The sequence below is a fragment of the Theobroma cacao genome, chromosome 2, assembly GCF_053813885.1.
Source record: "Theobroma cacao isolate CCN51 chromosome 2, ASM5381388v1, whole genome shotgun sequence".
In the NCBI taxonomy this organism is placed as follows: Eukaryota; Viridiplantae; Streptophyta; class Magnoliopsida; order Malvales; family Malvaceae; genus Theobroma; species Theobroma cacao.
In genome coordinates, this window is record NC_142640.1 from 15,731,102 (window position 1) to 15,737,060 (window position 5,959).

General features: G+C 38.3%; 1 long non-coding RNA gene across 1 annotated transcript; it reads left to right on the forward strand.

Annotated features, from left to right (window-relative positions):
- Positions 1 to 879: 879 nt before the first annotated feature.
- On the forward strand, positions 880 to 2,642 carry LOC148764100 (uncharacterized). Its single transcript, XR_016024483.1, has 3 exons — positions 880 to 962; positions 1,612 to 1,695; positions 2,531 to 2,642. It is a non-coding gene; the product is annotated as an uncharacterized LOC148764100 (long non-coding RNA).
- Positions 2,643 to 5,959: the final 3,317 nt, after the last annotated feature.

The following is a 5,959-nucleotide window of genomic DNA, read 5'->3' on the forward strand; positions in this document are numbered from 1 at the left end:
GAAACCTATGAAGATGAGTTGGGGATTGAATGGATGAGTACGTATTTATATACCCTTAAGAATAAGTGCACGTTTATAGAACGATATGCACGAGATATTAAGGAGCAAATAAAAGATTAGGTGTTTCAAGAATGCACAAACATTTTTGAGAAGAAATTTCTAATCATGCACGGCAAGTATAAAATGTGAAATTTTTAAAACTTGTTGAGGAGCCTAACGTATAAAGCCCGACCTTATAAAATACTATTCATGACTTACATGTGATGATAGCATGATTGCATGCTAGGAGAGTCCCAAAAAATTTACAAAAGTCGGTATTGTACCTAGAGGTACAACAAAGTTTATTTAATCCTCGAACTAGATCAAATAGGAATTTTAAGGTGAGATTAAGAGTTTCACAGTTCATGGATGACTTAAAATGGTAATTTGGAGTTTGAGGAATTTTCACTAACTAGGGGTAAAATGGTCATTTGCCACTTAGGGACAAAATGAGAATTTTAGAAAAGAATTTTTTGACCCCATTTAACTTATTGGAGTATAATTTGACTTATTGAAGTATGATTTGAGGTTTAGAAGTGAAAAATTTTAATTTCGGTATAATTTGGAGTATGGGGGTAAAATGGTAATTTTGCCACCTCAGGGGCAAAATTGTAATTTTCCACCACCAGGATATTTTTTCCAGCACATGGTCTTCCTTTGTCTTCATCTTTGACCCTTGACTAAACATGTGGTGGAGATAAAATGTTTAAATTTTTAAAATTTTAAAAACGGGCCAATGACATGATGTCATGTGTCATGCTTTTATTAATTTATTATTTTCCTTTTTAAAAGGCACAAAATCAGCCCATCTTCCACCCCATGGCCGGCCAAACCAGCAAGAAGAGAGAGAAAATAAAAACAAAACCCTAGAGAGAGAAAATCAAAGAAAAAGTGTGAATTTTCAAGGAAATTAAGTGAAAAAGGTGAGATTTTTTCTATTAAGCTTGAGTTTTCTTATTCCCAAGCATTTCTCTTTATTTTCCATGATTAAATTACATGTTTTCATGATGAATTCAATTCTGGAAAAATGGGTTAGGAGAGAGAAAGTTGTTGGATTTATTTGATTTTAATTTATGTTAGTGTTTTTAGTTAGTTTAGCATATTTAGAAACAAAACAACAAGAAAAGAATTTATTTTCTCCCCCAACCATTAATGGCTGAATTTACCATGTAGTGAGTGAGGATGAGTTTGATTTTATTCTAGGAGAATTGGTTAAGGAATAATGAACTATGAGCCTAGAAAAATAATGGAAATTTTCTGAGCAAAAATACGAATTTTTACCCATTAGGGGTATTTTCATAATATGCTGTTGGGACTGATAATTTGCACCACACTGAGGGATATTAAGTTAATTTGGGTGCAATTGAGGTATAGAAACTGAAAAGAATTAAATTGGAGTTTAAACGGACCCGTTAGAAATTTAATCGGGTGATATGACGAATTAGGCTAATACCAGGTTTAGATAGTTACCAGTGCATTTTTGCATTCCATATCATGCATTGGTAGTCTAAATTAGTTTAATTTTGATTTAGTACCAACTTGGTGAAACTCTCGATTTTGTACTATGTCAAGGTGGTGAGTCCTCCGATAAAGGCAAGGAAATTGCATTCGAGGACCAGTAGACAGAGTGCTTCAAAAGTCTGCATTCTAGACATTGTGAGTAAACTTACTGTCATTTTAATTATCTAGGGTGGTTTTTAGATGCTTTCATGAATTCTATGGAAAAAGGAATTTAAAAAGATAAATTTTCATGTTTTATGAATAAATGAGTTTCAATGAAATTAAATTATAAATTGTTTTGAAATTAATAGTGATTTTGAAAAATAAAGTAAACGGAGACTGTTAATTGTGGCAATTTGATTGTTTAAATTAACTGACTTATGATAAATCGAGCATGATTGGCTAGTTGGCAATTGTATTGAAATGCGAATTGTTTGGTTACCTTGAAAAACTACGAATTACAAAATTGTCATATCATGTTATTGAATTTTATTATATGGTGGATTATATAGTAATTAATCACTGCAGTAGGGGGTTTCTGTGGACCAGCCTTTTAGAGGGGCACGGTAAACCCCATTATATTCTTACCTCGAACGGAGAAGCGCGTAGGGTATCTCATGGGGTAAAGATTAGGGTTCACTTCACGCTAAACCACCACGTGAGGGGGAACTCAGCCAACGCCAAGGAACGACTATGTTTTCAAAACAAAAACATGATTTATGTGAAATGTGAATTTTAATAGCCTTGGCGGTCTCGGTAGGATGCCTCGACCAAGGTATCCCCGAGAATGGATTTATGGCACAAGCCTAGATTTTTATGAGATTCATAAGCCTTTTTACGTATTTTGAATGAGATGTGTTCTAATTGTATAACCCAGTTTATGATGATTTACTTTATTGTCTCCATGTACTCAACTCTAGATGTTTATGATGATGTCTGTTTACTCATTGGGATTTTATAATCTCACCACCCTCATTTTCACCCATTTCAGGTTCAGTATAGACTGTAGATAGCTGATCTCATCGAGGACTACAGTGGGATCTGCATTTTCCAAACCGTAGGTTCACAGTCCTCTTTACTTTTGTTTATTCGGGGGCACTCTTGTTATTGTAAATTAAATTAAATATTTTGGCTTACTGTATTTAAGTATGTATAAATTTATTTAGCTTTTACGCTATAAAAATCATTCACGTATAACTCTATAAATATTGTTTTATAAGAAAATAGAATATTTTACTTAATATTTCTTTTATTTTCTTATTATATTCAAATAACCATAATTTCGTTTTAAATGACGATTTTAGACTTTTAAACTCATTTTGAATATGAATTGTGTGTTTTGTACTTGTATATTACGTTTTAGCCAGTTTCAAAATTTTTGAGAAAAATGACCAAATTACCCCTGTGAGACGAAAAATTAATATTTTATTTGTTTAAAGTTGGAAACAGCTTAAAATCTTTTAGAACACGATATTTGACAATGGTTGCTCACAAGGGAACAGAGAAACTGATAGTAAAGCCTTGCGAGGTTTCGAGTTGACATTCTGAGCAATAAGTGTCTACCGGGACACCGCGACGGTTGTCACGGGCTCGAGGGGAGTACCGGGTCGTGACAATTCGATTGGTATCAAAGCTTTTGGTTTTAAAGATCAAAGTTTTTAGTGTTAAAGTTGTTTTAAAAATTTACAATATCAGTGTGGCCCCGGATTAAGTTAAGTTAGGTTAGGTTGAATAGAATGCATGCATCTGCATATAGAGCCTAAGGTTACCTAAACTTGCTCGTATTTTTTATAGATTACAATGCCTCCTCGACGCGGACGCCCACCTCTCACTAAATTGGTTGGGAGGGGAAGAGGTCGTTCCCAACGTCATCAGCCAAATACAGTAGAGGAGGAATCAGCTGCATCTACCCTTCGGGCAGCACCTGCTTCTGAGCAGGCCGATAGTCCTCCACATCCTCCATCTCCTCAGCCACCTACGGGTATTCCCGCCATGCCTACTGAGGCAGCACAAGCATTGGCAGCTTTCTTTGCAGCAATAGCTGATCAAGCTCAGACTGGTCAAGTTCCACCTGTAGTGCCTCCAACTACTCCTTTAGTTCCACCACCAGTACAGGATGTATCCATTTCCAAGAAGCTGAAGGAGGCTAGGCAATTGGGTTGTGTATCTTTCACGGGTGAGTTGGATGCCACGGTGGTAAAGGACTGGATTAATCAAGTTTCAAAGACTCTCTCTGATATGGGATTAGATGACGACATGAAGCTGATGGTGGCTACGAGATTATTAGAGAAGAGGGCTCGTACTTGGTGGAATTTGGTGAAGTCCCGTTCCGCTACTCCTCAAACATGGTCTGATTTTCTCAAGGAATTCGATGGTCAGTATTTCACTTATTCCCATCAGAAAGAAAAGAAGAGAGAATTTCTGAGTTTGAAACAGGGAAATCTAACTGTAGAGAAGTACGAGACTCGTTTTAACGAGTTGATGTTATATGTGCCGGATCTAGTAAAATCTGAGCAGGATCAGGCCAGCTATTTCGAGGAAGGGCTTCGTAATGAGATTAGAGAGCGAATGACAGTGACTGGTAGGGAGCCACATAAGGAGGTGGTATAGATGGCTTTACGGGCTGAGAAGCTCGCGACTGAGAATAGGAGGATTCGGACTGAGTTTGCAAAAAGGAGGAATCCTGGTATGTCTTCTAGTCAGCCAGTAAAAAGAGGTAAGGACTCAACGACTTCAGGGAGCACTACTTCTGTTTTCGTGACATCTCCTCGACCTCCATTTCCACCATCACAGCAGAGACTTTCGAGGTTTAGCAGATCTGCTATGACTGGTTCTGGGAAGAGTTTCGGAGGTTCTGACAGATGCAGAAATTGTGAGAATTATCATAGTGGGCTATGTAGAGGGCCAACAAGATGTTTCCAATGTGGACAGATGGGTCACATTAGGAGTAATTGCCCACAGTTAGGACGAGCCACTGTAGCTGCATCATCTCCACCAGCTCGCACTGATATACAGAGGAGAGATTTTTCTGGGTTACCACCGAGACAGGGAGTAGCCATACGGTCTGGTGTGGAGAGTAATACCCCGTCACTTCCACCTTCGAGACCACAAACTCGTACCGCGACAAGAGTTTTTGCTGTGATAGAAGATGAGGCACGGGTCCGACCTGGAGCAGTGACAGGTACTATGTCTTTATTTGATAAAGATGCTTATGTTTTGATAGATTCTGGCTTAGATAGATCTTATGTGAGTACGACATTTGCATCAATTGCTGATAGAAACCTGTCACCATTAGAGGGAGAAATTGTAGTGCATACCCCTCTAAGAGAACAGTTGATTAGAAATACTTGTTATAGAGACTGTGGGGTAAGGGTAGGTGAGGAAGAATTTAGGGGTGACTTAATTCCTCTAGAGATCTTGGATTTTGATTTAATATTGGGTATGGACTGGTTAACTGCACATCGGGCGAACGTGGATTGTTTTCGAAAAGAAGTTGTTCTTCGGAATTCGGAGGGAGCAGAGATTGTGTTTGTAGGGGATCGTCAAGTATTACCATCTTGTGTAATCTCAGCCATCAAAGCTTCGAAATTAGTGCAAAAAGGGTATCCGACTTATTTGGCATATGTGATCGATACTTCAAAGGGGGAACCTAAGTTAGAGGATGTCCCAATAGTAAGTGAGTTTCCTGATGTATTTCCTGATGATTTATCGGGACTACCTCCTAATCGAGAGCTTGAGTTCCCTATTGATTTACTTCCGGGTACTGCACCTATTTCTATTCCACCATATAGAATGGCTCCAGCAGAGTTGAAGGAACTGAAAGTCCAATTGCAAGATTTGGTGGATAAAGGTTTCATTCGCCCTAGCATTTCTCCTTGGGGAGCACCAGTCCTATTTGTAAAGAAGAAGGATGGCACTCTTCGATTGTGTATCGATTACCGTCAGCTGAACCGAGTGACCATCAAGAATAAATACCCTTTACCCCGGATAGATGATCTTTTTGATCAATTACGAGGTGCTATGGTATTCTCTAAGATTGATTTGAGATCTGGGTACTATCAGTTGAGGATTAAGGAGCAGGATGTACCTAAGACTGCCTTCAGGACGCGTTATGGGCATTATGAGTTTCTGGTGATGCCGTTTGGTTTGACTAATGCCCCGGCAGTTTTTATGGATCTTATGAACAGGGTGTTCCATCCATACTTGGATAAGTTTGTGATAGTATTCATCGATGACATCCTGGTTTATTCGAAGAATGATGATGAACATGCTGCCCATTTGCGCATTGTGTTGTAAACTTTGCGCGAGAGACAACTTTATGCCAAGTTCTCTAAATGTGAATTCTGGTTGAAGGAAGTGGTTTTCTTGGGACATGTGGTGTCCGGAGCTAGAATTTATGTCGATCCTAAAAAGATAGAGG